This window comes from Tachyglossus aculeatus, chromosome 13 (genome assembly GCF_015852505.1).
Source record: "Tachyglossus aculeatus isolate mTacAcu1 chromosome 13, mTacAcu1.pri, whole genome shotgun sequence".
Taxonomy (NCBI): domain Eukaryota; kingdom Metazoa; phylum Chordata; class Mammalia; order Monotremata; family Tachyglossidae; genus Tachyglossus; species Tachyglossus aculeatus.
In genome coordinates, this window is record NC_052078.1 from 18,277,186 (window position 1) to 18,296,186 (window position 19,001).

The window sequence follows — 19,001 nt, forward strand, 5'->3', positions numbered from 1 at the left end:
TATATATAAAGAGAGAGAGAGCACAAAAGAAAGAGAACACTTTCTGGTTATAGCTGTCTCGGCTATGTAAAGAAATTCCCCTGTCAGCAGTTTTTTGAAGAATTGCTGAAGCCAATGTTCTGTTTTCCACAAATGGCCCTTACAAATGGCAGAGTCTGTGGGAGCGGTGTACCATAGGGTGTCTGTCCACTTCGCATCTTGTTCTTTGCCATTTGTCTAAGGGATGCTTATTTATTTCCGGAAACAGAGTGTGAACATGTCCACAAACAGGAGTAGCTAGAAACCACTAGCTCTTTTTTGTTTGTAATACTGTATAAAGAGCTGAAAAACCACTAGCTCTTCTTTGTCTGTAAGACTGTACTGTATACAGCTGCAACTGTATTTATGAAAGCAGCAACTACAATGGGAAGTGGTGGAAATTAGCTCTAATAATTGCTCAATAGTCATTCTAAAAATAAAGGGAATTAGTCACTCAGCATTCTGCCATAAGTGAGGTCATTCAGATTCAAGTTCACAGAATGCTTGTGTAGCCGACAGCCTCTGGCTGGTCTCCAGAAATGTTGCAATCCACTCCGGCGATGTCAGATTAGCGGGCTGAAATTTTCGGATGTCAGAGGAACTGGTCAGCCCTTAAACACGAGTTGCCCAACCGGGGAATTGGAGACCACATGTCCATGCGTTCTCCACTCCACGTCCGTGAAGCCTACGAAGTCACATATGGGGATGCTGGCCCCCGCTTGGCGCTAGCTCCATAAGGACTCCTTGGGGTTTTTTTGCAAAAATGAGCCTCACATCTACCACGTACCAGAGTTTCTTCCCTCTCCGCAACCCCCAGCCCATACCCTCAAATAGGGCACATAGACCTAGGGGCCTTGCCACTGTATGCTCCCTTCTGGCAAGGCTCTTCTTAATCCACTGGGGAGACATCCAGGAAAGCATTGCTGCTGTCCGGTCTGACATGATCATGGGCCGGTATTTTTTTATTCTGTTGCGTTAGATCAGAAGATGGGGCTTTTGCGAGTGTACCTGCACCAGCCGAGAGTCAGTGCGACAATCCTGGATCACGTCTCTCGGCCTTCTCGAGCACCCAGTGAGATGAGAATGCCACTCAAGAGTATTATTGGGGGTCAACCTAGACAAAATGCCATCACCCATCTAGGATTTCTAACTTCAGATCGAACAGTTCCCCCAAAATCGCCACTGTTATCTGTATTTTTAAGACATTGATCTCTAAATCAAGTGGCAGGGACTCCTGATTTTCTCCAGTTAATCCCTATTATGCACTTTGCTAAGATGCATGAAATGATTAAGGAAACACCAGTGTATGTGTATATATGTTTGCACATATTTATTACTCTATTTTACTTGTACGTATCTATTCTTTTAGACTGTGAGCCCACTGTTGGGTAGGGACTGTCTCTCTATGTTGCCAACTTGTACTTCCCAAGCGCTTAGTACAGTGCTCTGCACACAGTAAGCGCTCAATAAATACGATTGATGATGATGATGATGATGATGAAACAGTAGCTCTAGTTCTGACCCGTGCCTGCAGCTCTGATCGGTCTCTAGCTTGAGTGAAGTGTGAAACAAGAAAGCAGATTCTAGGTAGGTTTTCCCCAAAGCGACACACGCGTGAGGCGGCACAGAAGTTCGGAACAAATGGATCCCTGCTACGCTCTCCTCCGAGCAGCTGGGGACTAGGGAAAGGAGGGGTCAAGAAGTGAGGAATTTGGAGGAAACACATTGTGGAAAGGAGGGCCATGCAATAAGCAACCAATCAGTCACATTTACTGAGCACTTACCACGTGCAGAGCACTGTACAAAGCATTGGGGAGAGTACGACAGCGCTTAGAACAGTGCTCTGCACATAGTAAGCGCTTAACAAATACCAACATTAACATTATTACAACAGAGGTTTGTCTTGGGGTTTTGTTTTTGTGGTGTTTATTAAGCGCTTACCGCGTGCCAGACACTGTACTGAATGCTGCGGTAGATACAGGATAATCAGGTTGGATACAGTCCATACCCCACGGGCGGGGGGGACTCTTAACCCCTATTTTACAGATGCGGTAACTGAGGCCCAGAAAAGTGAAACTATTTTTCCAGGGTCACACAGCAGGCAAGCGGCAGAGTCGGGATTAGAACCAATTTCTTCCGACACCCAGGCCCGGGCTCCGTCTGCTGGAAAGCGCTGCTTCTCTGAGTGGGCTTCTTGCCCATAGCAAGCTTACAGTCGAGAGGGAGAGACAGACATGGTGGATTTGTACGTTAAGTGCTGTAGGACTGAGGGACGGGTGAATAAAGGGTGCACATCCAAGCGCAAGGATGCAATGTTTTACCGTCACTTCCCGCGGTCTGTTGGAGAACCCAGTTGCCTCTGATAAGGGGAATAGAAAGTCAGGAACGGCATTCGGGGGAAAATTGTTAAAGCGTGCAGCTTAAACACATTCCTGAGTTGTGATTTCACACACGCATGTGTACGTGTGTGCACCCACATAGATTCCAAATATGTTTGCTTGTGTAGTGATCTTTTGATTTCAGTAGTTGGTTTGGACACTCCAGTGTGTTGGTGTAATTGGGGTGTGATTGGGGAATCCCACGTGGAGGGCTTTTGGCAGTCCGCTGCTACCAAACATTAAAATGCTGTTTTCCGACAGGGATAGAATGCCATCTCCGAATGAGACCCTGAGACCTGATTTTTAAGGAAAAGCACTTTAATTCATTCTCCAATCAGTTTGTAACTGAGCATACATGATAGTCGCCCCGCTCTCCGAAACTTGGCTTTAATCAAAGACCTATAGTAAGCCATTGCGTGAATATCGTCATACCCCCATTATTGTCCCTTTTGATACACTGGGAGCCCACTGTTGGGTAGGGTCTGTCTCTATATGTTGCCAACTTGTACTTCCCAAGCGCTTAGTACAGTGCTCTGCACACAGTAAGCGCTCAATAAATACGATTGATTGATTGATTGATTGATTGGTGGTTCTTGGCAGTGCCATTGCTTCTGAAAAAATTTTGTCTTTTTAACCCCTGAAGATTGAGGCCCATTATTCATGGAGCCAGAAAAAGGAAATAAATCATTTGAAAGAGATGAAACAATTATTTTTTTTAATTGATGAGGGTGTGGCCAGTAATTGTGGTGTTTGTCAGCCGTGAGTAAAAATTGCAATTTCCATTTTTTGTAATGGACTTTAACTGTGGACTGTGTCTGAGAGTTTTTTGCAGTGATTTTTGAAAAGCGAAGTAAAGATTTTGCATTTTTCTTGAAAAGATCTTGTGTGCTTCTGGTACCAGTTAATTTTACAGTAGAATAGCTGCTGCCGTGTGTGGAAGTATTATGGTAATTTAGAGGAGATTCAGGAATGCCATAATATTTAGCAGTAATGGAAAACAGTCCAAGAAAAAATTCCAGCCCTTTTCCAGTCTCATCCCAGCCACTGATGTGTCTTGCACCTGTGCTTTGATACGGGGAACCCAAATGCAAACCTTTTAACTGAAAATATGGTCAAAAGAATGAGCAGGGAGCATAGTACAGACTGGATTCATCTGTACCTTTAAGATGCTGGATCAATAGTTCTTTGATGTAAGCTTGGAGAGAATTTGATGTGAGTTTTCCGGGAAGTACACTGAGATGTTACATTGATTTCTTTGATTCCTCATGTAGGAAAAATTTCAAGTCCTAGAATTTCATAATAATAATAATAATGGCATTTGTTAAGCACTTACTATGTGCAAAGCACTGTTCTAAGCGCTGGGGGGGGGGGATACAAGGTGATCAGGTTGTCCCATGTGGGGCTCACAATCTTAATCCCCATTTTACAGATGAGGGAACTGAGGCTCAGAGAAGTTAAGTGACTTGCCCAAGGCCACACAGCTGACAAGTGGCGGAGTCACTTGTTCGGTTTGTTTTCAGTTAATGTTGTTTGTTTTAAAAAAAATACAATGAATCTTATTTTCAATCAGCCGTATTTATTGAGCACTTACTGTGTTCAGAGTACTGTACTAAGCACTTGGGAGAGTAGTATAACAGAGTTATATGAGAAGCAGTGTGGCTCAGTAGGAAAGAGCCCGGGCTTTGGAGTCAGAGGTCATGGGTTCAAATCCCGGCTCCGCCAATTGTCAGCTGTGTGACTTTGGGCAAGTCACTTAACTTCTCTGTGCCTCAGTTACCTCATCTGGAAAATGGGGATTGACTGTGAGCCCCACGGGGGACAACCTGATCACCTTGTAACCTCCCCAGCGCTTAGAACAGTGCTTTGCACATAGTAAGCACTTAATAAATGCCATCAAAAAAAAAAAATAGACATGTTCCCTACCTGCAACAAGGCTACAGTCTAGAGGGGGAAACTGACAATAATATAATTAAATAAATTCTGGGTATGTACGTAAACGCTGTGGGACTGAGGGAGGAGTGAATAAAGGGAACAGAGCAGGGTGACGCAGAAGGGAATCAGAGAAAAGGAAATGAGGGCTTAATCAGGGGGGGCCTCTTGGAGGAGATGTGCCTTCGATAAGGCTTTGAGGGTGGAGAGAGGAATTGGCTCTCAGAAAGGAAGAGGTAGGGTGTTCCGGGCCCGAGGCACGACGTCGGTGAGAGGTCAGCGACAAGACGGACGAGATAGAGATACAGGGAGATCTAGGTAGAGTGAGCAGGTTGACAGAGTAGCAATCAATCAATTAATCAATCGCATTTATTGAGCGCTTACTGTGTGCAGAGCACTGGACTAAGCGCTTGGGAAGTCCAAGTTGGTAACATCTAGAGATAGTCCCTACCCAACAGTGGGCTCACAGTCTAAAAGCAACCTGGCGGAGTGGATCGAGCACACGACCGGGAGCCAGAAGGTCACGGGTTCTAATCCCAGCTTTGCCACTTGTTGGCTCTGTGACCCTGGGCAAGTCCCTTCATTTCTCTGCCTCAGTTTCCTCCTCTGTAAAATGGGGGTGAAGGCCCTGAGCCCCATGTGGGACATGGTGTGTGTGCAACCGAATGAATAAATACCTTGATTGATTGACTGATAAGTAATGCTCCGAGGAGAAACGCTGGGCCTGTCTCCTCCAAGAGGCCTTCCCAGACTAAGCCCCACTTTCCCTCATCTCCCACTCCCTTCCGCATCGCCCGACTTGCTCCCTTTGTTCTTCCCCACCTTCCTGCCCCACAGCACTTATCTGGCCAACTTGTACTTCCCAAGCGCTTAGTACAGTGCTCGGCACACAGTAAGCGCTCAATAAATATGATTGAATGAATGAACTGATTATCTCGTCTCTCTCCCCGTGCTTAGTTCAGTGCCTGGCACAAAGTAAGCACTTAAATCACATTGGAAACGAAAAAGAACCAGGCATTCCAGATTTTGACAGACTGTTCCGGGCACTTCTGCTATCCCTGTTCTTCAGGAGAGCAGACTAAAAAGAATATTTGGGAAGCTATCAAAGTTCCAAGTGCTTTTTATTCATAACTGGAATATGAAAAATTCAGGTCCACACAATATACGTGAAACATTGATAATGGGCATCCAGTAGCCAGTAGTTAAGGATGAATAAGACAGCTATTTGCAGATACATCTGTGAGTAGTTTTTACAAAGTGTGTATTTTTAAAGTGAAACATTGATAATGGGCACCCAAATAGCCATTAGTTAAGGATGAATAAGACAGCTATTTGCAGGTACATCTGTGAGTAGTTTTTACAAAAAGTGTGTATTTTTAAAGTGAAACATTGATAATGGGCACCCAGTAGCCAGTAGTTAAGGATGAATAAGACAGCTATTTGCAGATACATTTGTGAGTAGTTTTTACAAAAAGTGTGTATTTTTAAAGTGAAACATTGATAATGGGCACCCAATAGCCAGTAGTTAAGGATGAATAAGACAGCTATTTGCAGATACATTTGTGAGTAGTTTTTACAAGAAGTGTGTATTTTTAAAGTGAAACATTGATAATGGGCACCCAATAGTCATTAGTTAAGGATGAATAAGACAGCTATTTGCAGATACATTTGTGAGTAGTTTTTTAAAAAAGTGTGTATTTTTAAAGTGAAACATTGATAATGGGCACCCAATAGCCATTAGTTAAGGATGAATAAGACAGCTATTTGCAGATACATTTGTGAGTAGTTTTTAACAAAGTGTGTATTTTTAAATCAATCAATCAATCAATCATATTTATTGAGCGCTTACTGTGTGCAGAGCACTGTACTAAGCGCTTGGGAAGTACAAGTTGGCAACATCATCATCATCATCAATCGTATTGAGCGCTTACTGTGTGCTGAGCACTGTACTAAGCGCTTGGGAAGTACAAGCTGGCAACATATAGAGCGCTTAGTACAGTGCTCTGCACACAGTAAGCACTCAATAAATATGATTGATGATATAAAGACAGTCCCTACCCAACAGTGGGCTCACGGTCTTGAAGGGGGAGACAGAGAACAAAAGACGATTGAACTCCGATAACCAAATTTTCTTTATTGTTACAGCTCAAATCATTTAAGTAAATTTTCTCCAACCTCTCTAGTTTAAATTGGACGATTAATATTAACAGCAAACCAAATCAGAAAAAAAAACAACCCTGCGGTCTGCTTAAGGAGTTTACAGATTTATTAGAGATAGATTTTCATTTGTCTTTTTGTGTGAGAGACTAAGAAATGCAAATTAAGGCCCACCTCCATTGCTTAAAAAAGCGAACAAAAGGCAGTTTTACTATAGGAAAGATATAAAATATACTCTCACAAGTGTTTTTGATCTTAGTCGTCTTTGTTTCCATTTTTCCCCTGTGTATCCTACTGTTTCTCCTCTAAGACATCCAAGATGTCCATTTCTTGCCTCATTGATATTAATTTATGTGCTTGTGGGCGCATCCTTACACATTACAAGAGGAAAGAAATTCAGAATAAATTTTAAAGCAAGGCTTAAGGCCAAAAGTAAACCTTCTAAATGAAAGGAAAAATGTGAATAAAAACGAAACTCTAGTGACCAAGAAAATCAATTGAAACGCAAGAACAAAGGGTAAAAATGTAAAATGAAACTGAGCATCTTGCTTCTAGGAATTATTGCTTTTCTTTTGTAATGTCGGAAAAGTAGGCACAAAAAGAGTGCAATCCAAAGTGAAGACAGAAAATAAAGAGAACAGGTGAGCAAATGAGTATGTAGTTTTTTTTTCTTGAAGATTTGACTTCAGCCACTAACTATATGTCAGTAATTTTTAGCATCCAACTTAAAACTTTGGGGTGTTTTTTTTTTAAAGAAGTTGTGGGTATGCACCTTGACAGAGAAAGATGAGGCATTAAAGTGACTATTTTTTAACACGGAAGCATCATTGAGAGATTCTGGCTTCAGCAATATAGGATTGCCTAGTCTGAATTAGAGTAGGAGAGGAATAAGATTTTCAAGTTTTCCTGGTAGTATTCGAAAGAGGCAGAAGAGTGCAAAGCACAGTTTCTTTTTGGAAAAAAAAGCAATAATTTTATGTGATATTTTAGTCATGGAGCTGATGTTTCGATATGTTCTTGTCAGGGTCTGCTGACTGAAGTGACTGAAATTCTTGCCATCTTTCTGCTCCATTCTGTTCAGCCTGAGCCCGGTGGAGTCGTTTTATAGTGGTGCCATTCATTTCTGTGTATTTAAAATGGTGTCAGTATTTCCATTAGAAGACATTTTTATTCCAAGAGTTTTATAAGTCAGTCATAAAAATGGAATTCAGGCTGAAAACTGGCACAGAAAGAGGCTCCATTCTCCCTTCTGTGTTTAGGATACTGAACGGGGAAACACCCAGTAACGCTGCATTGAGTTAGGCTTGTAAATTCTGGGTAAATGCTGATGAAAAGGAATGAACCTGCTAAGATGTCTTCTGCCGGCAGCTACCGTTATACAAAAGAGTATGCTTCTAATGGTCATGAAGGTGTGGGGGCCTGTTCCTTATCGCTTGTGTGTATGTATTCCTTAGGTTCTACTCTTTTGTTCTAATGTTGCCCAGGAGTTTCCGTAGGTGAAAATTTGCCTTGTAGATGAGAAATTACTTTCAATCAATCAATCGTATTTATTGAGCGCATACTATGTGCAGAGCACTGTACTAAGCACTTGGGAAGTACAAATTGGCAACACATAGAGACAGTCCCTACCCAACAGTGGGCTCACAGTCTAAAAGGGGGAGACAGAGAACAGAACCAAACATACCAACAAAATAAAATAAATAGGATAGAAATGTACAAGTAAAATAAATAAATAAATAAATACTTTCCCACGGAGAAGGCTTGCTTTAGGCCTGATCAGATATTTAATCTATTTTTGTAATGCAGATTGGGTCCTCGATTCTAGGGGAGATGATAAAAAAAAATTTCCTCCCACCCCGATTCTTGAAGAAACAAGAAATGTATAGTTTATGCCCAGCCTGCCCCATTTATTTACCGGAACTTGAAAAACACCAGGATGCTGAAATTCATTCCGTCGTATTTATTCAGTTGTATTTATTGAGTGCTGATTGTGTGCAGAGCGCTGTACTAAGCGTTTGGGAGGGTACAGTACAACAATAAAAAGGCACATTCTCAAAATGCTTTGGCCTAAGAGAAACCACTCTTCCCTTAGTTTTTAGCTTCAGTAAGTTCCCTCATGTTTATGACTTAGAAGAGCTGATGAGGTACAAGCAGAAGTGCTAGCAACAGCCTTATAAGTCAGTGCTTCTGAATGGAGCTTGCCCAATTGATAGGAGCGATTGATGGGATATTCATTCAATCGTATTTATTGAGCACTTACTGTGTGCAGAGCATTGTACAAGCGCCTTATGGTCTCATAAATTTTTGACATTAGCAACTTAATGTACAAACAATTCAAAGTATTGTAATACTTATCCTAGTTGGGCCTCTTCCTTCAGATATTTTCCTGTGGTTTTGGTTGGAATGTCTTTGCCGTGGGTGAGGCGTGATTTATTCAATCTCTTTGCCATTTGGGGGATTGTTCTCCAGTGGTGAACCTTGCAATGGTGAAATGCAGCCATAGGTGAACATCTAGCCTGTTTGGGGCCATCTCTGGCTCTGGGGAAACAGCAGTTTGTTGCTCTCTGACATTTTATGCCTAGGGACCGTGAGAAGTAGGAATCTTTGTCATCATCATCATCATCAATCGTATTTATTGAGCACTTACTATGTGCAGAGCACTGTACTAAGCGCTTGGGAAGTACAAATTGGCAACACATAGAGACAGTCCCTACCCAACGGTGGGCTCACAGTCTAAAAGGGGGAGACAGAGAACAAAACCAAACATACTAACAAAATAAAATAGAATAGATATGTACAAATAAATGAGAGTAAAAAAATATGTACAAACATATATACATATATACAGGTGCTGTGGGGAAGGGAGGGTATAGGCAGTTTTAAAGGACACACACAAGCTTCTGCTCTCAGAAAATTCCCACCCCACATCCTCAGGGGGTGCGGCCTACAACATTTATGGAAGGGACCAGGAGACAATATTTACCTTTTGTCTTCTGGGGAACCTCGACCAAAGAATAGTTATCTTTTTAGATGCTGGGTAGTGCCAGGCCCTGAAGGCTGGGGAGGTGAGGTAGGGGGGCTGGTGGAGGGGGGAAATCTCAATGAAAAAAGTTGAGGTTACTGAGACTGCCCTTCCTGCTGCCCCTCTTGGCCCTGGGCTGCCTGTTGACGGCTCCTCTGGATTTCCGGGTTCCAGGAGTGACAAGGAAAGGTTGGGGGGAATTAGAAGGGCAGAAATTTGGGGGAGTTTCAACATTGAGGGGATGCAGGGGTCTCTGCTTCCACTCTAGGGGCCGGGCTCCTTAGGGTGTGTAGGTGGCAGGGGAGAGGGAGATTCCCCACAGGAGGGATAGGGATAATCTCAGTTTTGAGACGGGAAGATTTTTTAGCCCAGTGTAAAAGGGGAGACCCAGCCAACAGGCCAAGGAGATAGTTTGCAAAATGGTTCCCTAACTTCACTAGATCCTACTGGTTGCAATTTCTGCGTAAAAACTTTCTTTTTTTTAATCCCACTTCTCGGAATTCTGACCCATTGATCATGGCAATTCACAATTTGCTCTAACTGGCAATTCAGCCAGAGAAGCAGTGCGGCTCAGCAGAAGGAGCCCGGGGCTCGGGAGTCCGAGATCACGGGTTCTGATCCTGACTCCGCCACTTGTCAAAGCTGTGTGACTGTGGGCAAGTCACTTCTCTGTGCCTCAGTTCCCTCATCTGTAAAATGGGGATTAAGACTGGGAGCCCCTCGCGGGACAACCTAATTACCTTGTATCTCCCCCCAGCGCTTAGAACAATGCTTGGCACACAGTAAGCGCTCAACAAATACTACCATTATTATTATTATTGGTCACTATCCGTAATGAATTGGACCACTGCCAAGAGCCAGCTCAGGGGAAAGGAGTTCAGGATCCAGGCAGTGCCAGGAGGGAGCAACTTCCTTTTGTCCACGCCAGAGCTGGGAGGCGGGGACGAGGTTACACCAGTTGCCTGGTGAACCACGGCCACATTCCTTTGGTCTCCAGCCATAATCCACCCTCCTGATTCCAACCTATTCTCTCTCCTTCATTCAGTCGTATTTATTGAGTGCAGATCATTGTACTAAGCGCTTGGGAAAGTACAATCCAGCAGTAAGTCCTCTCCATCTAACTAGTGGGCAACATCTTCCTTTATCTCAGCTCCTTCTGTAGTAAAAGAAGTGTGCCACGTTGCCACAGGCAGGATGTTGGTTAGGGACACCGGAGGTTTGTGACCTGCCGAGGAAAGGGCTAGCTTCGGGGAAGGAAGGAGATGGAAGGAGGATGGAAGGAGGTGGCCTCCTGGGGAAAGTCTGCCAGGATCCCCCCAGGAGCAGACTATCTCCCTTGGGCTAACCCTCTCTCCATCCACCTCTCCTCTCCCGGCTTTTAGCCCCCTCCTCCTCTGCTACCACTGCTCCCCACTATTTGCTTGGGTCCTTCCATTGGTAGGCTCGTATTTTATTTTATATGTTTCATCAGTTGCCCCTCCTTTCTTGCCAAATGTCATTTAATTAATGTAGAGCCTTCGGCTACTTTGGTGAACTGTGGAAGACTGTCTTCCCTGACAGTAATAATAATAATAATAATGGTGGTATTTGTTAAGCATTTATTATGTGCGAAGCACTGTTCTAAGTGCTGGGGGGGATACAAGGTGATGAGGTTGTCCCACAAGGGGCTCACAGTCTTAATCCCCATTTTACAGATGAGGCCCAGAGAAGTTAAGTGACTTGCCCAAAGTCACACAGCAGACAAGTGGTGGAGCCGGGATTAGAACCCATGACCTCTGGTTCCCAAGCCTGTGCTCTTTCCACTGAGCCACTCTGCTTCTCTGAGGGAGCAGTGTTTATTGAGTGCTCTCTTGAAGAAGTGCACTGGATTAAGCACTTGAAAAGTACACAACAAAGACGTTATGTTCCCTGGTATTTAAGCACATAGTATATGTGTCAAGCACAGAGGGACAGAGACTGCTGCCCAACCCGATTTCCTTGCATCCATCCCAGCTCTTTAATACAGTGCTCGATATCTAGTAAACCCTTAAGAAATACTATAAAAAAAAGTCAGAGGACTCTCAGGCCTGTGCTCTTTCCACTCGGCCATGCTGCTTCTCGAGTATAAGCACCATAAGGCGCTTATACTCGTAACAGGGGAGTCAGATATAAAAAATAGACAAAGATATATGCAAAAGTGCTGAGGATGGGTATAAATGAGTGCACAGGGGCCAGAAGTGGCTGGTTGGTTTGCAGAACTTACGGTGCTGCGAATTGATTAGGGAAGGCTTTTGGAGGAGGTGGGATTTCAGGAGGACTTTGAACATGGGGAGAACCCTGGTCCGTCACATTGGAGTAGAGCAGGAGTTCCAAGCTGGGGAACAGCACGAGTAAGGGAACGGAGGCAGGAGAGTTACTTTGGGAGGCATGAAGAGAACGAGTTGGGGAATAGCAGACGAAGAGAGCAAGCACATTTAATCAATGGTATATAATAATAATAATAATAATGGCATTTATTAAGCACTTAATATGTGCAAAGCACTGTTCTAAGCGCTGGGGAAGTTACAAGGTGATCAGGTTGTCCCACCGGGGGCTCACAGTCTTAATCCCCATTTTACAGATGAGGGAACTGAGGCCCAGAGAAGTGAAGGGACTTGCCCAAAGTCACACAGCTGGCAATTGGCGGAGCCGGGATTTGAACCTATGACCGCTGACTCCAGGGCCCGGGCTCTTTCCACTGAACCACGCTGCTCCTCTAATAAATCTGTACAAACATATATACATATATACAGGTGCTGTGGGGAAGGGAAGGAGGTAAGATGGGGGGGATGGACGGGGGAGCGCTTACTGTGCGCAGAGCACTGTACTACGTACTTGGGAGAGTACAATACGATAGAGCTGGTAGACGTGTTCCCTGCCCGCAACAAGCTTACGTTCTAAAGGGCGAGACATGAATAAATAACAACTTACAGACATGAACTTAAGTGCTGTCGGACTGAGGGTGGGGTGACTACCAAGTGCCCAAAGGGTACGGCTCTAAATGCACAGATAACACGGAGGGGAAGTTGGGGAAAAGAGGGCTTAATTGGATAAGCAGCGTGGCTCCGTGGAAAGAGAACGGGCTTGGGAGTCAGAGGTCATGGGTTCTAATCCCAGCTCCACCACTTTTTTTTTTTATTATTATTTTATTGAGCGCTTACTAAGCGCTTGGGAAGTACAAACTGGCAACATACAGAGACAGTCCCTACCCAACAGTGGGCTCACAGTCTAAAAGGGGGAGACAGAGAACAAAACTAAACTTACTTACAAAATAAAATAAATAGAATAGATATGTACAAATAAAATAGAGTAATAAATATGTACAAACATATATACATATACACCACTTGTCAGCTGTGTGACTTTGGGCAAGTCACTTCTCTGTGCCTCAGTTACCTCATCTGTAAAATGGGACTGTGGGACAACCTGATCACCTTGTATCCCCCCCCAGCGCTTAGAACAGTGCTTCGCACATAGTGCTTAACAAGTATCATCATTATTATTATAAGCCTAGCATTAATAATAAGGTGAGCATTAATAAGGCTAACACTGTTGTGTTTGCTCATTTTAAGACTAGTTTTATATACAGTTTGTAAAGATGAGTTTGCTTCTGTCAAGAATTTGGAAAACAAAGAACCAAAGTGAGTGAGGAATAATCATTTAGGAAACAATGTTTCAGTAGGATAAAATGGAAAAGTAAAGAGCTTAATCAAAGAAGCTGCATTAGTGAAACTGTTGAAAAGAGGGATTTTTAAGCGGAAAGAGCCAAGGAACACATTTTCTCTTTAATTTTCACACAGTGGCGGGACCTTAGAAAGTTGGGACCGATATCTTTTCCCCTTGCCAGTGACTAAGGTTATGATGAACAGCTCTTTTGGTATGGCAGAAGCGTTTCAAGTAAGAATGATCTGTTCTGCCAAGATGGTCATTATGACACTACAATGTACCCTTACAGCGAAGGCCAAATTTTAGACTTTCTCCTTCCAGCTTTCGCGTTGATTTAGACAACAGACGCACAGCAGGCAAGTAAGCACACAGGATCATCAGTTGTGGGGGTGCAGGGAGGGAGGCGGGGGTCTCTGGCACAAACCAGAATTCCTTCAGTGTCGCAATGTCTTACATTTTTGAAACGTAAAATCCTCGCCGGCCCGTGGTTCGGTACGAAGCATCTTTGCCGAGGAGTTTCAGCCATCCCGGAGCTTGACTTGGGCCAAGGTGCCGTCCGACACCTTGCCCAGCCTAGGGGTGCACGAAGTATGAAGGATGCGATCCATCAGTGGTGATTATTGAGCGCTCACTGTGTGCAGAGCACTGTACTCTTGGGAAAAGAGATCCAATCCCTGCCCACAAGAAGTTTACAGACTGCAAAGCTGTAATGCTGACCCTTATAAGCCAGAAAATGTGTCCAGCTTTATTTGGAGGCACACTGTCCTGCAGTACTCTCGTCCATTTGGATGGGGGTCTTGTAACCATTTTTATAATACAAAGAATGGTGTGGATGTGTGACCGAAATTTCACCCAGCTCAAATACGCTTTCTCCAACAGACCCTGTGGTAAGGGAAAATTGTGCTCTGGTACATCATCATCATCAATCGTATTTATTGAGCGCTCACTATGTGCAGAGCACTGTACTAAGCGCTTGGGAAGTCCAAATTGGCAACATATAGAGACAGTCCCCTACCCAACAGTGGGCTCACAGTCTAAAAGGGGGAGACAGAGAACAAAACCAAACATACTAACAAAATAAAATAAATAGAATAGATATGTACAAGTAAAATAAATAGAGTAATAAATATGTACAAACATATATACAGGTGCTGTGGGGAAGGGAAGGAGGTAAGATGCGGGGGATGGAGAGGGGGACGAGGGGGAGAGGAAGGACAACACCATACACATTCACTCAACCATTTCTTCCAACATTGCACTCCTGTTCTATCCAGACGTGCGATGTCAGAAGAACGTTCCCTAATTCCCTTACCAGCATTCTATCGAAGACACACATTATCAATTAATAATAATAATAATAATTGGTATTTGTTAAGCGCTTACTATGTGCAAAGCACTGTTCTAAGCGCTGGGGAGGATACAGGGTGATCAGGTTGTCCCATGGGGGGCTCACAGTCTTAATCCCCATTTTACAGATGAGGTAACTGAGGCCCAGAGAAGTTGTGACGTGCCCAAGATCACGCAGCAGACATATGGCGGAGTCGGGATTGAACCCATGACCTCATAGTGCAGAGCACTGTCCTAAGCACTTGGGAGAGTCCAGTATCATCATCAATCATATTTATTGAGTGCTTACTATGTGCAGAGCACTGTACTAAGCGCTTGGGAAGTACAAATTGGCAACATATAGAGACAGTCCCTACCCAACAGTGGGCTCAGTATGACAGAGTTGGTAGATGAGTTCCCTGCCCACAACAAGCTTACAGTCTATGGTAAGAACAGGGTGCCATTTTTAAGAAGCAGTGTGGCTCAATGGAAAGAGCCTGGGCTTTGGAGCCAGAGGTCATGGGTTTGAATCCTGGCTCCACCACATGTCTGCTGTGTGACCTTGGGCAAGTCACTTAACTGCTCTGAGCTTCAGTTCCCTCAGCTGTAAAATGGGGATTAAGACGGTGAGCCCCACGGGGGACAACTTGATCACCTTGTATCTCCCCCCCCCCCAGCGCTTAGAACAGTGCTCTGCACATAGTAAGCGCTTAACAAATGCCATCATTATTATTATTTTTGCCGATTCCTAACGTGCATTCTAACTGATACTTCATGGTTTGGATCAAGTTGTGGCCTTCATTGTATGCTGCCCAGAGTAAGGTGCCCAAGGGGCTGTCGCTGGGGTCGGTTTCTGTACCATCGCATGGGGCGGTGGAGTATGGGACAGGATTAGAGTCCAGCAGGATTGGGAGGGGGCACATCGTTCAAGTTCCCAGATTCCAGCACTGCCAGGCCCCGTAACACCTGTATCACCTCTGCTTTTGCCAGACCCCAGACTCTGAGAGTCCAGTTCGCACTAGTGCTGGGGAGAGAAAAACCTCATGCAGTCGGGTCTTCGGTAGCGCGTGTTTTCACCCTGCCGTCTGGCTAGAGTGCTGTCGGGATTGTTCCGACGTGTGTCGGCCTGGATAAATGTGGCGTGAGGTGGGAAGAAACCGCTGTGTGGAATCGTCTGGTGTCTGCCAAGGAAGTGACTCCTGCACTAAAGGAGAACGGTACGTGTTATCTGATTGTCAGGGAGTGGGGCCGGGGAAGCCAGGGACCGGGCAGAGGACTGCCTGGGGTCGGGCGGTTCAGGTCGTCAGTCCTCCCTGTCTCCAGGACTCCGCTCCCCACATCTCAGGCTGCCCCAGCTGAGTTAGGAAGGTAAGGGGCTGGAGTAAGCCAGAACATCTAGTAATAATAGTGACATTTATTAAGCGCTTACTATTGTGCAAAGCACCGTTCTAAGCACTGGGGAGGTTACAAGGTGATCAGGTGGTCCCACAGGGGGCTCACAATCCCCGTTTTCCAGATGAGGGAACTGAGGCCCAGAGAAGTGAAGTGACTCGCCCAAAGTCACACAGCTGGCAGTTGGCAGAGCTGGGATTCGAACCCATGACCTCCGACTGCAAAGCCCGGGCTCTTTCCACTGAGCCACGCTGCTTCTCTACTTCTTCTATAGTCTGTTCTGCTCCTTGTCCATCCCCTGCATCTCTTGATCCTGACAGAGTTGGAGTGAGTGTGGACAGTGCACTGTTATGATGATGATGATGATGGCATTTGTTAAGCGCTTACTATGTGCGAAGCAGTGTTCTAAGTGCTGGGGGCGGCGGGGGGGAATACAAGGTGATCAGGTTGTCCCACGTGGGGCTCACAGTCGTCATCCCCATTTTACAGATGAGGTAACTGAGGCACAGAGAAGTTAAGTGACTTGCCCAAAGTCACTTGGGTATCTGCTCAGACCACGTCCAAACCCTCAGCACTCACAAGCCTCCGCCGCTCTTTGCTTCTGCTTCCGCACTGGGCTAGATCCAGGTCTGGGCTATTGTAGGAAAGCATTCTTTTTAATGAACTGCAGTGCAGTTTCCACAGATTATGTTGGATTCTTCACGGGCCATGAAGTTCACAGAATCTATGACAGTGGCATTAAGGGTTCCTTTTTGTTCTTTTTGTCCCATTCAGCCCGTTGAGGCCAAACAACAGTATTTTGAGGTCACGCAGGCACCGCACACTGCAACGGGACACTCAATCAGCGCGACTACTACTGCTGCTAAATTGAGAGGCTGCTTTGTTTGGGAGTCCAAAGCCCAGTGGTTTTGAAATTGGATTGTGTCCTCAGGGCTCCTAAATCAATCAATCGTATTTATTGAGCGCTTACTGTGTGCAGAGCACTGTTTCAAGCGCTTGGCACTGTACTAAATTCCTATTTCGATTCCTAAATGGCCAGGAATCGGCACTACCGCCAGTGCTGGATGGTTGTGGTGAGGCCAGCCCTGATGGGTTCAAATCCTGGCTCCAGCAATTGTCAGCTGGGTGACTTTGGGCAAGTCACTTACCTTCTCTGGGCCTCAGTTCCCTCATCTGTAAAATGGGGATGAAGCCTGTGAGCCCCCCGTGGGACAACCTGATTACCTTGTACCCCCCCCCAAGCGCTTAGAACAGTGCTTTGCACATAGTAAGCGCTTAATAAATGCCATCATTATTATTATTATTATTTATCCTTTTGCTTAGTGACTGGGGGTGGCAGGACAGAAGTGGAGGAAAAGCCTTACATTTCCCTATCCACCATGCCTGACAATTTGATGTCTGAGTTTTTAAAGCAGGGGTTTAAACTCTGGCCGCAGAAATGGCATAATCCCCACAGCTGGTCAGTAATGAAACTGGATTTCAATCCTCCCCCAAACCGCCCCCCCAAAAAATCCCTTATTTTAAAGACAGTCCTTATAGTTGAACAGATTTATTCAAAGTGAATGGCAGTGGCAACTCTGGGGTTAATCCATGGAATGACCTGGCAGAGTGAAAAATAAAGCCGCAAAATATCTTATAAACTCATGTAAATTTTTTGGTGCATCAGTAAAAGATGCATTTCTTTCCTGCTTTTGGAAAAAAGGCTTTAGGTTGGTCTGATTTTTATTTATTTTAATTTATTCAGATTTCTGGCCTTCATTTATTGTGAACAAGTAATTTCCACCGCAAATGGTTGATCTGATGAGGTGATGCCATTAACCGCTGAATGTTACTATTCTGTGAATGTATGGCCAAATTCTAATAGCAATGCTCATTTTTGCTAAGTGGAAACAAAACACAGGGTTCACAAGAACCAGAATCCTACAGTCTTTGGAATTCCAATTTTTACTTCTGCTGACTCCAGCTCTGCTAATCGCAAATACCAGTGACTTTTTTAATCCTTTCCACAGGCAGCAATGCTTTTCTTCCCTGGCCTTGAAATATTTTTAGAGTGTCCATATTGGGGAGATCGGTAATGCCAGCAAATGCATACATGCTGAGTTATCTCTTTTAATCCATGCCTCGAATTCCCATTGCCAAATGTAATAATAAACCCCTGAGAAATAATAATAAACAAAATGAGAAACTCCCTGTTGAAATTAGCCATAAGGTGGGCTTTTAGCAGTTGATTTTTGCTCTTAAAGGGTGGTGCCTGTTTTTTCAGCAAGCATTTTGTCTGACGGATTCTGACCTTCTCACTTTAGCAGGCGTTTGGCACACCAAAGGAGCACTTTTACCCTTAGGTTTAAATGAATAATAACTAGGTAAAAAGCTCCTAGGTCACAAACATACATTAATAGCTTACAGGCAGTGAAAAAAAAAAACCTTACGAATCCATGTGATTGAATGTCCCAAATACGTGACACATCATGACACACAAGACTTTCCAAACTGCAGTGCTTAAACTAAAGAGCTAAATATAATTTAGTTAGTAAAAATACACCATAGTTATTCTAATATGATAATAGTGGAACTTGGCAGCCAAAGGGCTAATAAAGACTCCACTTTTGAAATGTGACTAGAATCCAAGTGGAGTTGAACATGTGGCAGGACAGGCTAGATCGCGCTTTCCTTTTTGTCTTTCCAGTGGAAAACTGAAGTTCTTTGTTCAAGTGGAGACTGTTGGGAGTTTTCAAGTAAAACTAAGGAGCTAAAGAATTCTGTTTCTTTGTGCCAACTTCTTTTCCCCAGGCCAAATTATCGAATAATGGGGCATTAAATATTAAATGTTATATGGACGCTTTCTTAGGTTACTTCAGTAATTCCCAACTGGTGCTTCAGGTTGATTCACAAGCCGTCCGACAGACCAAAAAGATATTAAGGAAAGAAAGACAACTGTGTTTGAAATCATTGGGAATTCCAGAAATAAGTGTCAGGATAGTGTATGAGGGGGTGGGGGAATGGGCATGTTTGAGCTCACAGGCAAATGATCAAAATAACCTTTCCCATCCATCCTCTTTCATCCGAAACTGCTTTGTCTCCTGCCGCCTCCTACT

The 19,001-nt window shown here is 44.3% G+C and overlaps 1 protein-coding gene and 1 long non-coding RNA gene across 5 annotated transcripts in view; one reads left to right on the forward strand and one right to left on the reverse strand.

Moving 5' to 3' along the window:
• The window catches only part of MKX (mohawk homeobox), an 83,848-nt gene that overhangs the window by 36,053 nt on the left and 28,794 nt on the right, over positions 1-19,001 (forward strand). The window lies entirely within an intron of this gene.
• The window catches only part of LOC119936104, a 64,294-nt gene continuing 54,022 nt past the window's right edge, over positions 8,730-19,001 (reverse strand). The window contains exons 3-4 of the long non-coding RNA XR_005453643.1: positions 13,643-13,761; positions 8,730-9,060 (exon numbers count right to left, since the gene is read on the reverse strand). This is a non-coding gene — a long non-coding RNA (uncharacterized LOC119936104). The remainder of the gene's footprint in view (positions 9,061-13,642; positions 13,762-19,001) is intronic.